Below are 17,634 nucleotides of genomic sequence, written 5' to 3'. Positions count from 1 at the left end.
GACAATTCCTTCGCCTCTAAGAAAGTGAAGTCGCTTGATTCCAAAGAGCTGGGGAAGCTATTTGTATTGGGGAGCTGTTTGATGGGCCCATTAGTATCAGAAGGGCCTCTGATTTTTGTCAACACTGTACACATCTCTCATTTCAGCTGAGCACCCCAGTCCTTATCTTTGATCCCCGACAGTGAATAACCAAGTCCCAGGGAACGGCCAGCCATGAAACAATTTATATTCTTCAAAGAACGCAGAAGTATTTGATTCTACCAGTGCCCTCAGAGGCTTAAAAATGAAATTTGTGTCCTATTATAAATCGCCCTTCACTGCTCTCTATCAGCTTTCGATTATTTAAAAAAAAAAAAAGATCATCCAAGTAAATGTTTAAGTTAGGCAGGTAATGACCTGAGTCTGATTAGTAAATATTTCCGTTCCCCCTCCAACAGGATACATCAGACCTTAAAATTCCGCAAACACACATTTACATGATCAATGTCCTAAAACGCCATAAATGAACGCGAAGAGCCCAGGAATCATCTTTGCTGGGGCCCTTTCTGCCTGACACAGTTGAATGTCATTTTCTGCCCTTGAAATTCGTGAGCGTTTTATGAACAAAAGGAAAGTATATTTGAGATGGGGTAGAAAGCAGTACCTCTAAAGCACATGTCTGTATAAGAAATGCCTCCTTTGAACTCTGTCGTGGAGATTTACATACTGAAGTATGAAGATGGTCTAGTGACAATTAGACCATTTGTACATAAATACGTCATGACACGGGGTATGAAATTAGAGAGGCAGAGAAGGAGTAATAGAACCTTTTGTCCTGCAACCGCTTGGCATCCTAAGACAACGGATTTGATGGTGTTTTTGGAAAAATCCACTTTATCTGTGCAAGAAAAGGAGCCTATATATCTACATATTTTTGTTTGTTTTTCAGTTCATGTCAGCAATAAGAATGTATATGTATGTGTGGACCGTCCTGATGTTCTAGACCTTAAGCGCATTATATCGTATCTATCTGGTTTTATAAAAGCATATTTATTTATAAAAGCACACACACATATACATTTATTTATTCAGAATAAGCAATGATAAGAAATACATATTGGAGGTATTATTTTGTTTCTTTCCTGAAAAAAAGAAAACCCCGATGTTTCTTGAGGACATATCTTATGTAATATTTGTATATTGTGAAAGAAAGTATTTTCTGCTATTAAAAGATGCATCCTCACGAAGATACTTGACATTTGAATCCTCTGTAAGATTAATTCGAATTGCGACTTATGAATCAACAGTTACTATGGAAGTTGAAAGGAAAGAGGGAAGGGAGGAAAGAAGAAAACATGGAGAGTAGATGAACAGAAACCAATAATTTTATATCTTATTACTTCTCTCTACATCAGAACTCCAGAGCAATGCAGTGCGTGAGGCAAGTCTTGACATATATACACTAACATGTATCAGATGGATAACTAATAAGAACCTGCTGTATAAAAAAATAGATAAAATTCTAAAATTTAAGAAAAAAAGAATTTGGGATGATGGAGGGTGGGGGAGTGCAGTGTAGTATATGGAAAAGACTTGGATTTTTTAAAACTTATTTATTGAAGTAGAGTTGATTTACCGTGTTGTGTTAATTTCTGCTGCATAGCAAAATGACTCAGTTATACATACATATTCTTTTTCGTATTCTTTTCCGTTATGGTTTATCACCAGGTATTGAATATAGTTCCTTTGCTGTACAGTACGACCTTGTTGTTTATCCATCCTATATATATAATAGCTTGCAAGACTTGGATTTTTGCAGAAGCTCTGCGCTTTACTGGTTGTGTGATTGGGACAATTACCGGGTACCTTTTTTTTTTTTAAATTGATCTTTATTGGAGTATAACTGCTTCACAGTACTGCGCTAGCCTTGTCGTACAACAAAGTGAATCAGCCACATGCAGACATACATCCCCATAGCCCCTCCCTCTTGAGCCTCTCTCCCACCCTCCCTATCCCACCCCTCTAGGTCGTCGCAAAGCACCGAGCTGACCTCCCTGTGCTATGCAGTATGTTTTTGTCTCAGTTGTTCAACAGTAAATGGAAGAAAATAATCTCTCCCTCTCGTATTTGATGTGTAGATTCAAGGGGGATATTTTCATGGTGCCTAGAAGAGTATGTGCCTTTTAATTATAGCCAGCTAAGTTTTAGTCCTTTATTGTACTTGCCTTATAATTTAGCAACTGTATTTGATTGAATTTGAATAATATCCATTCCCTGTACCTTTTTTCCACTCTTTTTTTTAATTGAAGTATAGTTGTTTTACAATATTGTGTTAGTTTTAGGTGTACAGCAAAGTGATTCAGTTATATATATATATATATATATATATTTCAGATTCTTTTCCATAATAAGTTATTACAAGGTATTGAATATAGTTCCCTATGCTATATGGTAAATCCTTACTGTTTATTTTATATATAGTGGTATGTATCTGTTAATCCCATACTCCTAATTTTTCTCCCCCTTTCTTTCCCCTTTGGTAACCAAGAGTTTGTTTTCTATGTCTGTGAGTCTGTTTCTGTTTGGTAGATAAGTTCATTTGTATTAATTTTTAAATTCCACATATAAGTGGTAGCATATAGTATTTATCTTTATGTGACTTACTTCACTCAGTATGGTAATCTCTAGGTCCATTCATGTTTCTGCCAATGGCAATAGTTCATTCTTTTTTATGGCTGAGTAATATTCCATTGTATAAATGTACATCTTCTTTATCTACTCATCTGTGAATGGACACTAAGGTTGCTTCCATGTCCTGGTTACTGTAAATAGTGCTGCTATGAACATTGGGGTGCACATATGTTTTTGAATTAGTTTTCTCCAGATATATGCCCAGGAGTGGAATTGCTGGATCATATGGTAGCTGTATTTTTAGTTTTTTTTAAGAAGCCACCATACTGTTCTCCACAGTGGCTGCACCAATTTACATTCCCACCAACAGTGCAGGAGGGCTCCCTTTTCTCCACACCCTCTCCAGCATTTATTGTTTGTAGACTTTTTGATGACGGCCATTCTAACAGGTATGAGGTGATACCTCATTTTGGTTTTGATTTGCATTTTTCAAAGAATTGGTGAAGTTGGGCATCTTTTCATGTGCCTGTTGGCCATCTGTATGTCTTCTTTGGAGAAATGTCTATTTAGATCTTCTGCGCATTTTGGGATTGGGTTTTTTGGTTTTTTGATATTGAACTGCATGACTTGCATGTATATGTTGGAGATAAATCCTTTGTCAGTTGCTTCATTTGCAAATATTTTCTCCCAGTCTGTAGGTTGTCTCTTTGTTTTGTTGGTGGTTTCCTCTGCTGTGCGAAAGCTTTGAAGTTTGATTAGGTCCTGCTTGTTTATTTTTGCTTTTGTTTCTATCACGCACATTTTCTCTTTTGGCACAAGGTGATATTTATTTCTAAGTAAAACTACCTTTGTTTTAAACCCACATTGCTGGCAATCCTGTCAGATAAAGTGAGGATGGAGTAAAGTGTTAAAAAGTCCAATACAGTTGTTTAGTTTGTTAAAATGAATTCATTTCATTCCATGAAATAATTATTTTCACTTTATTGTCTTCATTTCCCGCCTTTCCTTCCTGCAATTTCTCAGAAAGTACTAGCTTTGTCTCTGCCACATGAAAATTTCAAAATATATATAATTAAATCTGTTTTAATTATGTATTTACATGAAGAAATATTTAGATTTCTCTCAAAAAATAGTGTTCTTTTTGTTTTGTTTCCTATTATGACTCAAAATATTGAAATCCTCTAAGATTAAGATTATATATAAACATTTTCAAAAAGAATTTATGTAACTTACAATTCAATTCATCTAACATTTGAGTATGTACTGTGTGGAAAGTTCTGTGTTATAAGACAAGTGGAGAAAACCCCTGTGTAGTTCCTGCCCCTGATTGGTTGATGTACATTGATGATGGCATATATAAGTGATGAGTTAAAATCAATTATAAAAATAGACATTTTGGGACTTCCCTGGTGGCACAGTGGTTAAGACTCCACGATCCCAGTGCAGGGGGCCTGGGTTCAATCCATGGTCAGAGAACTAGATCCCACATGCATGCTGCAACTAAGAGTTCACATGCCACAACTAAGGAGCCTGTGTGCCACAACTGGGGAGCCAGCAAGCTGCAACTAAGGAGCCCGCCTGCCACAGGTAAGACTCAACACAACCAAATAAATAATAAAATAATAATTAAAAAAATAAAGTCTATAAAAAATAGACATTTTATACCACATATACAAAAGGAAAAAAGAAGCGACTAAACCTTGGAAGAGGTGGGTATAGATTCTTAGGGATGTGAGCATTTTATCTGAAAAGTAGAGGCAAATGAAGATTTGAAGAGAAAATGAGACAAAGAGATTCTAGTCTGTGATAAACCATGAGTCAAAGCATCAGACACTAAAATAAAAACGTTGCACACACAACTTGAAATCATGCTTTATGCTTGGGGTACAAAATCAGATCTGAGTGAAGTTCTTGAAAGATCTTTACTGGAGTAATCATGTACCCTTATTCTGTAATACAAGGTGATCATCACTACTATAATTACAGTGATTTATTGCTAAAAATATTTCAGGCTCATCTAAAAAAAAGACAGATACAGAAGAAGGCAGAGTTAAAACGAGATGATATATCTGAAAGTGAGCCAAACAGATATGTTGGAAAGAAAAACGAGAAATCTTATTTTTAAAATATATACTTCGATAATGAGAATTAAACTTAGTGTAGAAGTGTCTAAGAAAGATTCAGGAAATTGAAATAGAATGGTAAAAAAAGAAAAGAAGAGAAGAACATGAAACTGATTATGAAGGAATTTGCAGAGAATGGGGGACAGAAACAAAAATAGTCCAACCATCAAGCAGAAGGTTAGAAGCAAAATAGATGAATACAGATGGTATGAGATATATCTATTTGGGCTCTCAAAGAAAGAGTAGCAATATATGAAGAGCTGATAGGAAATATGAGTGGTCTATGCAAAACTGTACCCAAAACAATCAGATTCAGTAGTTCACAAGTCTTTCTAACCCACCCTGGGCTGTTTGAAGGGTTAGCCCTAATGACTAGAAGAGTTTTCCCAAATGTTTCCCACCTGGTTGTCTGAAGAATGCAAAACATTCAACGAAGTCACCAGGAAAATCAAGACAGAGGAAGCTCTAGCTGTCTTCGACCAAAGCTACCCATAACTCGGCTGAGTTTATGGTACTCTTACCGAAATTTTCTTGTGGAAATCCAGGTTCCAAGAAACCTGAACAGTTCTCAGGTGGGATAACAAGGCAGTTCTAAGGAGAAAGGGGATGTAAATGTTCCTTGTTGAGACCAGTAGTCTTAGGGGAAAGAGCATCTTCAATCACAAGTAACAGAACCATCTGACAGAAGCCCAGTGATAAAAGGAACTATCCTTGTCTGACCTATGTAGCCAACATATCACCTTCCTTGGCAAATGCAATCACCTCTTTTGTACTACCTATTTCCTCTTACCCTTCATGACTTTTCTTTTTTTTTTTTAAAAACCACCATATGCACAGGTCACATGAGTTTAGTGTTTACAGATCGTACATTATTGAAGACTAGGTCATACATTTTGTATGGAATGATTTCCATTCCTTTATTTTTTCCCACCCTCTCAATCTGAGCTGTGTTTTTTTCATCCTGTTAGTCATTTTCTGATATTTCCCCTGAGGCTAAAACTTCATTTTCCATTTCTTTTTTTTTTTTTTTTTTGGTCTGGGATTTCATTTTCTGCTAGGTTAGCTTCCCTGAAGCCATAGGATAAAATTTAATTTTTAAAACCTGACCTGTTTCTATGATTTCTTTCATCCCACTTCCTTAGTTACAGGCTGTCTTCGAATAATACACCTTGGAGGTGGATTCCACAGGAAATGAGCTGCTATCTGGATAATTAGGAAGTATAGTCATTTCTATTGAATAACAGTATTTAAAACATGTTATTTATATGGGAGAAGAATTGCAACTTGCACAATTGCTCAACAGAGTAAAAAATGGTTAAATGTTTCTGAGATGTATCCAATGAACATATTCCACTGTATACCAATGCATGGATTTATCAGGCTACACGGATTTCAGTCTTCACCATTTATCCTCTTTACTTCGGGTGATCATGGACCATGGTCCAGGAAGAAATGGACCCTTATCCAGGAGATTGTGGACCCTTATCCAGGAGATCATGGACCCTTATCCAGAAGATCATGGATCGTTATCCAGGAGGTCATGGACCCTTATCCAGGAGATCATGGATCGTTATCCAGGAGGTCATGGACCCTTATCCAGGAGATCATGGACCCTTATCCAGGAGATCATGGACCCTTATCCAGGAGATCATGGATCGTTATCCAGGAGGTCATGGACCCTTATCCAGGAGGTCATGGACCCTTATCCAAGAGATCATGGACCCTTATCCAGGAGATCATGGATCGTTATCCAGGAGATCATGGACCCTTATCCAGGAGATCATGGACCCTTATCCAGGAGATCATGGACCCTTATCCAGGAGATCATGGATCGTTATCCAGGAGGTCATGGACCCTTATCCAGGAGGTCATGGACCCTTATCCAGGAGATCATGGACCGTTATCCAGGAGGTCATGGACCCTTATCCAGGAGGTCATGGACCCTTATCCAGGAGGTCATGGACCCTTATCCAGGAGATCATGGACCCTTATCCAGGAGATCATGGACCGTTATCCAGGAGGTCATGGACCCTTATCCAGGAGATCATGGACCCTTATCCAAGAGGTCATGGATCGTTATCCAGGAGATCATGGACCCTTATCTAGGAGATCATGGACCCTTATCCAGGAGATCATGGATCGTTATCCAGGAGGTCACGGACCCTTATCCAAGAGGTCAATGATGCTTATCTAAGAGTTCATTGATGCTTATCTGGACCAGCTGTTGAACATGCCGCAGCTTTAACCGTGGCTTTCACCATCAGGTTACACCATCTTTCATGGACCTCCAAATCTGATGACATGGATTCTTCTTCATTTCTTACAGTCTTCATTTTGCCAGCAAAGTCCGGTAACTGGGTCCATATCACGTTCCCCATAATTGGACCCTTGACCTGACAAGCTCTCTGGTTGCCCAGAGATTGGCTTTGTCTGATGTGTCATCTGTCAAGTCTCAGCAAAAGCATTTTATCCCACCAATGAAATCTCCCTTCGTCTCCCTCATCTGTCTGCTCCCTTAGAACCCTGGGTCATGACCAGTTGCTTACCTGTGTGCTTCCCTTACTAGGCGGGAAGCCCCCCACCCTCCCAGGAGGGGTGGGATACCTCATTTGATATAGTGTCTTCCCGGTCCCTCATGGACGTAAAGCAGCACCCGGTGGATGCTGCCAAAGAGTTATTGAATAAAGTAATGAAATGTCCTATTTTATTCTCCACATTTGAGGTTTAATTTAGACGTATGAAATCCTGATTCTAATGCAGTTTTTTGATTCCTTTTTCCTATTCTGATGGGATGGGCTATTTTTAGATTTACGTTCTTGGAGTGCATGCCCTGTATGTAGTTCCCATTCTTTTATTCTGTATTTGTGTGTGTGCTTTTCCCTTACTCATCTTGGGTAAGGTGATAGCTGTGAACAGGCTGGAGAAGGGCAGTGCCTGAGCCTCAGGGCTTCACAGCTGCTCTAACCGTGGGAGCAGCCATGGACAGCCTCACATCCTCGCTGTTCCAAATGTCACTCCCCGAATGACTTCCTGGGCTGGTTCATTATCCTCCTTACTGCTTACTCTGTTTCCGTGGTTTTCTGAGATGAACTTAGTACACTTTTTTAAAGCTACTCCCAGACTCACAGCATGCATGGCCCCCAGGGTTCTTTTTCTCTGCCTGCGCTTGCATCGTTCTATTTAGAGTGAAATTCCCCTACCCCGTGCCGCTGATCGCTTTCTGCACCCTTGTGCACGGAGCATCCTGGAATCTGCACCGTCTCCCTGGATGTAGAGAAGCAGAAGCAGAAACGGGTGGCAGATACTCTGGGTAAAGAACCACCCCGTGTCCTGCTCTGGAGGGTTGGAGAAATTTTGCACAGTTGGTTTTTTTCGTGCGGTGGTTTTTAATTTAAGCCTCAGCTTTGCGTAAGTGGTGAGAAGCCTGTTTTCACTTCTTCTTAGGTGGCGTCCATAGCAGAGGTTGAGCATCTACTCGCAGCACTCAGGCCCTGTGACCTGTTTCTGCAAAGTTTTACTGGAACCCAGATACCCCCATTCTGTTGCCTGTGGCCAAAGTCTGCTTTTATCTTATCAGTTCAGAGGTGATCACCTGGCCCCCAGAGCCAAAAACACTGTTAATCTGTCCCCTTGTAGAAAAATATGGCAAATCCTTTTTCTAAGTTGCAAGATGAAGCTGGGGTTTGCTGTGAGCAAAAACCGTGTAGATTTTCTCATTTGTTTTGCTTCCTGTTCTGAATTCTTCCCAGATGTGTTCACACCAGGTTCTCCGTCATATTTATAACGTTTAGTGACACTTCTCTCTCTTTCTCTCTGTCTACCTTCCCAGTATAAAGTTGGAAGAGACAAAGGCTCTGTGATGCTAGCAAAAGAGCTATATCCTGAATAAAGGGTGTATGTGAGAGAAACTTTTTTCTTTTAATTAAGACTTGTAATTTCATGGTAAGACGGTTTATACTCTATGTTAGATATCCAAGCACACTCTAGAAAAAGCAAGAGAGAGGGCATTTCACAAAATGTAATGGACAGCAAGGACCTACTGTATAGCACAGGGAACTCTGGTCAAAATTATGAAACAACTTAAATGGGAAAAGAATTTGAAAAAGAAGAGATACATGTGTATGGATAACTGAATCACTTTGCCGTACACCTGCAACTAACACAACACTCTTAATCACCTATACTCCAATATAAAATAAAAAGTTAAAAAAATAGAATCAAATGCCATAAACATAAAAAAATGGAAAGGAATGGTGACAAAAAAGACTTTAGGTAAAACAGGTTGTTAGATACATGTAAAATAAAGTTGTGTAAATTGATACAGGATATTCAATCATTAGCTCAAAAACTGCCCTTGATTTTTGTGTGTGTGTGTGGAAGTATAAGTTAATATTGTAAAGAATTCAAGGGGAAAAGTATATTAATGCCAAATGATCATAATGTGACAGAAATCCTGTAACTACCAGATGAAGACAAAGAGCTTGTAGGGGAAAAAAAAACAGATCTTTTATTTTAAAAGGTAAGTTAAAGGGGGAACACTTTAGAAATGCAGAAAACATACAAAGGAAAAAAAAATCAACATTATCCTACCACCACAGAAATAACTAGTGTTAGCTATACAACTTAACTTTCTGATGCCTTGTCTCTTTCCCATTTGCTAAATGATTAATATTTTAAGTAGCATGATTGCTCAACATGGACATACAAGAAAGGGAGTATCGAAGAAACTTCAAAGCCAGCGGTGAAAGGATGCTGAAAATAAAAGTCGATCATAGTTTAAAAATTAACTTAGTGGCCAGTGTTTGTGTACGCATACCTGTGCCTGTACACATCTGAATACCAGAATAAAAATTCAGTATAATGCGCTTTTCATAAGGATTCAAGAATCATTTAAATAGGAAATTAAATAGGACATATCTTCCCTTTGTAAAAACATTTTGAGGACAAATTATAAACAAACAATTTAGTCCCAGAAGTGCCCTTTGGGGAAATTCTATTTGCTTATTGAAACATTGCAAAGTATTGAACTTGATTCAGTTTAATCATTCTCTCAAAAGGACAATTAAAAAAAAAAAAACACCCAAACTAAAAAACTATACTTTGGAAATAATCATTATTTGGAAACAGTGCTTTTTTTAAATTTTCATTTTAATGTTTAACAATTGCTGTGAGCTTATTGCCAAATCATGTATTTAGATTTTTATCTTATAATTAAATGATAATACTTTCTTCTATAATGATATTTTTTCCCTTTGGGAGAGCTATATCCATAATAAAAATTTAATGATAAAAAGGGTTTCCATTATTTGATCATAACAGGGACTCCAATTGCATCCTCCAAGTATAACCATTGATAACAAGTGTGATTTGATTGGGTTCTATATTTTGTCTTTTATCTGCCTTTGAAGATCTCAAAGGTATCCTCTGGGACTCCACAGCAAAAATGTACCCTCCTTCCATGCAGCCTTTATTTTTGTCCCTGAGAAAACTGACAAATGATGGAAGCTGTCACCATTAGGGTTTCCTCTGTAAAATTAATAAACAAGATATGTGTGTGTTTAAAATATGGCAGACACGATTCAATGCATTCAATACGTATTATCCCATTTATTTGTCACATGATAAGAAAAGTCCAATCATCTTCCCCTTTTAATATGTGAGGAAACTGAGGCACAGAAAAATTAAATTGTTCAAAGTCAGGAGGGTAGTCAACAGAATGGTTGAGATGGAAACCTATCCATTTCTTTTGCTCTTAGATTACTACATAGTTTAACAACATAAGATCATGTATTTGACTCTAATTTGAAAAGATACATGTAATCCAATGTTCGCAGCAGCACTGTTTACAATAGCCAAGACATGGAAGCAACCTAAGTGTCCATCGACAGATGAATGGATAAAGAAGATGTGGTACATATGTACAATGGAATATTACTCAGCCATAAAAAAGAATGAAATAATGCCATTTGCAGCAACATGGATGGACCTAGAGATTATCATACTAAGTGAAGTAAGTCAGACAGAGAAAGACAAATGTCATATGATATTAGTTATATGTGGAATCTAAAAAAATAATACAAATGAACTTATTTACAAAACAGAAACAGACTCACAGACATAGCAAATAACCTCATGGTTACCAAAGGGGAAAGGGATGGAGAGGGATACATTAAGAGTTTGGGATTAGCAGATATAAACTGCTATGTATAAAATAGGTAAAAAAAATAAAAAAAACAAGGACCTACTGTATAGCACGGGGAACTATGTTCAAATTCTCGTAATAAACCATAATGGAAAAGAATCTGAAAAAGTATATATATATATATGACAGTCACTCTGCTGTATACCTGAAACTAACACAATGTAGTAAATCAACTATACTTCAATTTAAAAAAAAGAATTAAAAAAAAGATAGTGCATTTAATAAGCATGTATTACCATTGATACAGATGTGATTACCTAAGATATAGATGCAAGAAGTAAAAATTCTTCTGTATCTTTTTTTTTAAGCCAAGAAACTGGCTGCCCCTGGAGGTCATAAGCCTTCAGAAGCCCATGGTCTTTCCAGGATGTCACCTTCTTTTTGTAGAAAAGGGGGTATATTCCACCTGGAGTCCTTAGCAACGCTGCAAATGTTGACACTTCCTGATGGTGATAACAGGGTTTCAGGCTTTGCGTGATCTGCCCAGTCGTCCTTAGGAGCATGAATGTTCTTGCTGAGCCGGATTAAGCCTCTGGAGCAAATCTAATACTCGTAGACCTGCAGTGGGAGGTATTTTTGACCTGATCTCATTTGCAGGCTGCTCATCCCTGTGGAGTTGAACTCAGGGCTGTACACATGGGACCAGATAAGCATGTAGGATGTCCCATGTTATAGACCATCCTCCTTGGCACCTTTGCATGCAGTCGTTCCCATCAACACTTACAATGGTCTCTTCCTCCCATCAGGGGAAAAAAGCATGGTCCCAAAGGACTACATTTTGTAACAAAATCCTGGTTCAGAATTTAAATAGCACTTTGCCACATGACAGATAGGCTTACTTTGTGTAGGATTAACTTTCTCCTAGAAAATAGAGAAGGGTACTGTTTGCCGTATTCAGAAGTGAATCATTGGTAATCTTACTGTCAGTGAAGCAGAAGAAGCTGGACTTGGAGGTGGGTCTAGAGCATCCATCAGAAGGTATGCCAAGCCATTGGTGAAAGTTTGCTGTTCATGTGACGTTGCCATTTCACACTTAAGGGAATCACTTTGTGAGGTAGACAGTAAGGGCAGTGGGCATCTGCCTTACGGAACAACAAATTAGTTACCGTGATAAAACAAATTACACCGAATATATCTAGACGGGCGGATAAAATGTGGGCAAAGGAAAATAGTCAGTAAGCAGGAAGATGTAGCTCTACTCTTAAGTCCTATTTCAGTGATGTATGTTGATTAACAGAGTTACGTAACTTCAGTAGAACTGGTTATGTAATTAACCTTCAAGGAAGTGACTTGGCCGTGACATGCTTTCACGGTTTGTACTTAGAGGAAGGATGCTATCACACTGCAGAAAGGAAGGAAAAAGATCACTTACGTAAAAGATTACAGGAAGGAAGATGTAATAGATTTCTGTGCCTTCCTTCTAGAAATACCATCAAAAAAATAAAAGGTCTGTGGAGAGGAATGTGAGAAGAATAACGGATTTATGGAAAGGTCAGTGGAACACCCAGAAAACCGTGCATACTATCAGAAAATGAACCCCAATACACATTCCATCCACCTTCATAGGAATCCAGCGTACACACATGGACCCCTGTTCCTGACCTATGCCATCATAGCTTCACCTCTGACCTATGAGCATATGCATTTTCTTCTTGGTTTTCTTTTCTTTTTTTTTTTTTGTAACGCTTTATTGAGTTGTCATTGATATACCCAAAACTGCACATATATAATACGTCTATACAATTTGATAGGTTTGAACATTTGTAGGGACCCACGAAGTCATTAGCACAACCAAGGCAATAAACATCCATCACCTCCAAAAGTTTCCTCCTGCCCGTTTTTATGATAAGATCATTTAACTCGAGTTCGACTCTGAACAAATTTTTCAGCGTGTAATAAAATATTGTTCACTGCAGGGACTGCTCTACTGCATACCTCTAGAACTGGGGAGCTCTGTTTTTTAAAACAGTCACCTCTACAAAATAAGTACCACCATCCATTTTCCCAGACTTTTCTACAATGATGCAAAAGTTCCATAATTATTTTTCACCTTGAAGATCAACCTGTTGGGTTGATCAATGTCTCCCCAAGTTCATGGTCATCCACAAGCTTATTTGGAAAGAGGGTCTTTGCACATGGCATCAAGTTAAGATGAGGTTGTATCGCCTCAGGGTGGACCCTACTCCAATGGCTGATGTCCTTAGGAGGAGTGGGAATTTGGATGGGGACCTGCAGAGGGAAGACAGCCATGTAAATGTGAAGGCAGAGATTGGGGTGATGCAGCTACAATGCCAAGGATTACCAGGGACCCTCCGAAGCTGGAGGAGCAAGGAAAGGTCTCCCCTTACAGCTTCTGGAGGGGGTGCTTTCCTGTCCGCACCTTGATTGCAGACTTCGGGTCTTCAGGACTGTGAGGGAATATGTCGTATTTTCTCTTTCTCTCTCTCTCTTTTTTGGCCACCCAGTGTGTGGCACGTTGCTAAAGCAGCCCTAGGAAACTAACACAGTTACTTTCTTTTCCAAACAAACAACTTTTTTAAAATTTATTTTTTATTGAAGTATAGTTGAATTACAATGTTGTGTTAATTACTGCTGTACAGCAAAGTGATTCAGTTATATATACATAGATCCTTTTTCATAGTCTTTTCCGTTATGGTTTATTACAGGATACTGAATATAGGTCCCCCAAACAACTTTTTATTGAAGTATAATTAATTTATATTGTTGTGTTAGTTTCAGGTATACAGCAGTGATTCAGTTATATATGTATTTTCAGATTCTTTTCCATTATGGGTTATTACCAGATATTGAATATAGTTCCCTGTGCTCTACAGTAGGACCTCGTTGTTTATCTATTTTATATGTAGTGGTGTGCATATGTTAATCCCAAACTCCTAATTTATCCCCCCTCACTTTCCTCTTTCGTAACCACAAGTCACTTTCCCCTTTGGTAACCATAAGTTCATTTGTATCATATTTTAGATTCCACATATAAGTGATATCATATGGTATTTGTCTTTCTCTGTCTGGCTTACTTCACTTAGTATGATAATCTCCAGGTCCATCCATGTTGCTGCAAATGTTGGATCTATATAATAACAAGTAATTTTGCATCAGATTAAGAATAAGTTCTTCCCTGTATACAAATCGATATAGAATTTCAATGTCTTTTCCTGTTTTTATCTTTCCTTAAAAATATATTAAGGCAAATCTGTGATACAGTTCTCATCATTTATCTTCCCTGTGGAGATTTTAAGAGGATTAACAGTCACATTTTGTAAATCTCTCTATGAAAAATATAGTGTATAATTAGCCAAAAGATCTGCAAATATCATTGCAAAATTGTCACTGAACATCTGAAGTCCTTAGAACATAAAATGGCTTTGAAACCAATTTAACTGGGAAAGCAGCGATTCTCAGATTTGTGGGATACTTAGGAATTACTTGTAAAATGCATTAAAATTATAGATCCCAGCCCTGCCCAGGAGTCTGATTCTGTAGGTCTGGAGTGAGATTAAGACACCTGTACATGAATGAGACAGGTTGATCAAAGAGGATGCTGCTCTGGTACCATCTCATATATATATATTTTTTTGCGGTACGCGGACCTCTCACTGTTGTGGCCTCTCCCGTTGCGGAGCACAGGCTCCGGACGCGCAGGCTCAGCGGCCATGGCTCACGGGCCCAGCCGCTCCGCGGCGTGTGGGATCTTCCCGGACCGGGGCACGAACCCGTGTCCCCTGCATCGGCAGGCGGACTCTCAACCACTGCACCACCAGGGAAGCCCAGCTATCTCGTATTTATATTCCAGTTCTGGCCTTTTCAGTTCCATCTCAATGGAAAGTTCACCCAACTCTCTGGGCCTCAGGTTCCTTATCTACAAAATGGGAAGACACTATGACAATGCCTTGTATGAATATTAGGATCAAATGAAATTAAAGAATATATATGTATATATATGCAATATAAAGTTACACTGTATATTGCTCTATATAATATGAATGTAATTTTAGCATAATATATTAATAAACTAATATTTGATATAAATATGCATGCATAGATTGAATATTTTACATATGTAAATATGTAAAATCCCTCCCCCTGCTGTATGTTATTTTGGAGTGCAGAAAATACGTAAATAAATACATATGTATTATATATAAAATGGCATTATAAATATGTATATGTATGTAGAATGTATTCACACAATATATATATTTTTCAGTCCAGTGTGTGGGTCCATTGAGTTCTGCATAAACAGCAGAACTTTGCAATTTTAATTTCAAAGCCATTGTTTTGCAAATGAGAATATTAGAATTTTAGAGCTGAGAATCTTTTCTCTAGTTGTTGACGTGGCCAGGGTCATGCAGTGACCTCACACCAATTCCGTAACAAAAATCCGATTTCCTCTTCCCAATCCCCTCCTTTAAAAAAAGAAAAATCATGGGCTTCCCTGGTGGCGCAGTGGTTGAGAGTCCGCCTGCCGATGCAGGGGACGCGGGTTCGTGCCCCGGTCCGGGAAGATCCCACGTGCCGCGGAGCGGCTGGGCCCGTGAGCCATGGCCGCCAAGCCTGCGCGTCCGGAGCCTGTGCTCTGCAACGGGAGAGGCCACAGCAGTGAGAGGCCCGCGTACCGCAAAAAAAAAAAAAAAAAAAAAAAAAAAAGAAAGAAAAATCACCAAAAAGGTACATTATTTTATAAGTGTGCTTTATTGTACAGTCCTCATATTTTTAGAATCGCATTATTTTTATACAGTTTACCCTTTTAAGGAAAAGAAAAAGATGTTGCTTACTGAACATAATGGTCGTATTTGGTCCAATCATTTAAAACCATGATTTATTGTTAGGCTATTTAACTTGAGTGCAATGCTTCCTTCCCACAGACAGTTGTGCAAGGAGCTATGAGATGACATTGTAAATATAAGAATTTATCATCGGTAATTGAAAAGTACATATTTTGTGGAGCTAGATGATTTCTGAATAATCCCTTCCCCTGCTCTATGTTACTTTGGAGCGCAGAAAATCAACCTTTGTGCTTTTTCTGCCTTGCACATTATTCTCAAGAGACAATCCGCCTGCCGTTAGAAACCATCCATTGTCAGCGAGAAGGTTCCTAGCTCTTTTTTTTGTTTGTTTTTTTGCGGTACGCGGGCCCCTCACTGCCGTGGCCTCTCCCATTGTGGAGCACAGGCTCCGGACGCGCAGGCTCAGCGGCCATGGCTCACGGGCGTAGCCGCTCCGCGGCATGTGGGATCTTCCCAGACCGGGGCACGAACCCGCGTCCCCTGCATCGGCAGGCGGACTCTCAACCACTGCGCCACCAGGGAAGCCCTCTAGCTCTTTAATATTGGCCGAGTGAGCATCTACAGTGAGCGGAGTAGAGATCCGTCACTCCCAAGGTACACTGACCTTTGGCTCTGGGGAGAGTGATACTTTCATGGCTGGATAATATCTTGTTCAATAGAAAGACCCAAACATGCTTTATCTTCATCAAAGCTCTAATTACAACCAAGCAGGTGGCCAAAGGGCTGAATTGCCTTGGGGTGCACAGAAGCGTTAGGAAAAGGATTTAGGTGGGGCTACGGTCGTCAACCTGTGATTATGCTGCTTGGGTTAAAATAAAGGGATATCAATCTTCATGCTGCCTTCTGCAAACACCTGACTGAGGAGAAAGACACAAATCAACCTCAGTCTCTCCAGCATGAGAGGATGCTTGTCAGTGGAAGATGGGCAACAGGGTAAAGGGGAATCTCTCCTTGCATGAGACTTCAGATCTGGACAGAACCATGCAATGGTCTTTCCTTTCTCTCATGCTCTGTGTTTCTTTCTCCTTACACAGTAATTGGGTTCCACATCGTCCTACCCACCGATGATGGGGTTTTCAGTCCATGTAGAGAGACATACTGCAAGCCTAAAGGGACAGTTAGATTTCGCTGTTTTCTTGCATGTTCTCGTATCAGCTGAGGAGTGATGCATGCCATCCGAGTCATCCTTGACATCTGCACTGGAGATTAAAACCACCAAAATGAAGGCAATCTGGGGTTTGGTCTGCCTGAGTTTCCTAGGGCTGCTGTAAGAAATCACTACAAATGTAACAGCTTGAAACAACACTAATTTATCATGTTGTCGTGGAGGTCAGAAGTCCAAACTGGGATCTCCCTGGGGACTTCCCTGGGGGTCCAGTGTTTAAGATTTTGCCTCCCAATGCAGGGGTGTGGGTTCAATCCCTGGCCAGGGAGCTAGGATCCCATATGCCTCGCAGCCAAAAAAACCAAAACATAAAACAAAAGCAATAGTGTAACAAGTCCAATAAAGACTTTAAAAATAGTCCACATCCAAAAAACTAAAAATCTTTCAAAAATACAAAGCAAAGCAAAATGGGGTCTCCCTAAGCTAAAATATAGGTGTCCACAGAACTGCATTCCTCCTGGAGGCTTTAGGGGACAATCCATATTCTTACCTTGTGCGGCTTCTAGAGGTGCCTGTAATTCTAGAGGTGCCGGTAATCCGTGGCTCCCAACCCCACTTTCAACTTCAGAGCACATCACTCTTCCCTCGGCTTCTGTCTTTGCAGGTCCTTCTGTGACTCTGACCCTTCTGCTTCCCTCTTAGAAAGACCCTTGTGATGACACTGGACCCACCTGGATAATCCAGCATCTTCTCAGCATCTCAAGGTCCTTAATCACATCTGCAGAATCC

The sequence above is a fragment of the Phocoena phocoena genome, chromosome X (assembly GCF_963924675.1).
Source record: "Phocoena phocoena chromosome X, mPhoPho1.1, whole genome shotgun sequence".
Classification (NCBI taxonomy): domain Eukaryota; kingdom Metazoa; phylum Chordata; class Mammalia; order Artiodactyla; family Phocoenidae; genus Phocoena; species Phocoena phocoena.
Note: the sequence above shows the minus strand (reverse complement) of the source record.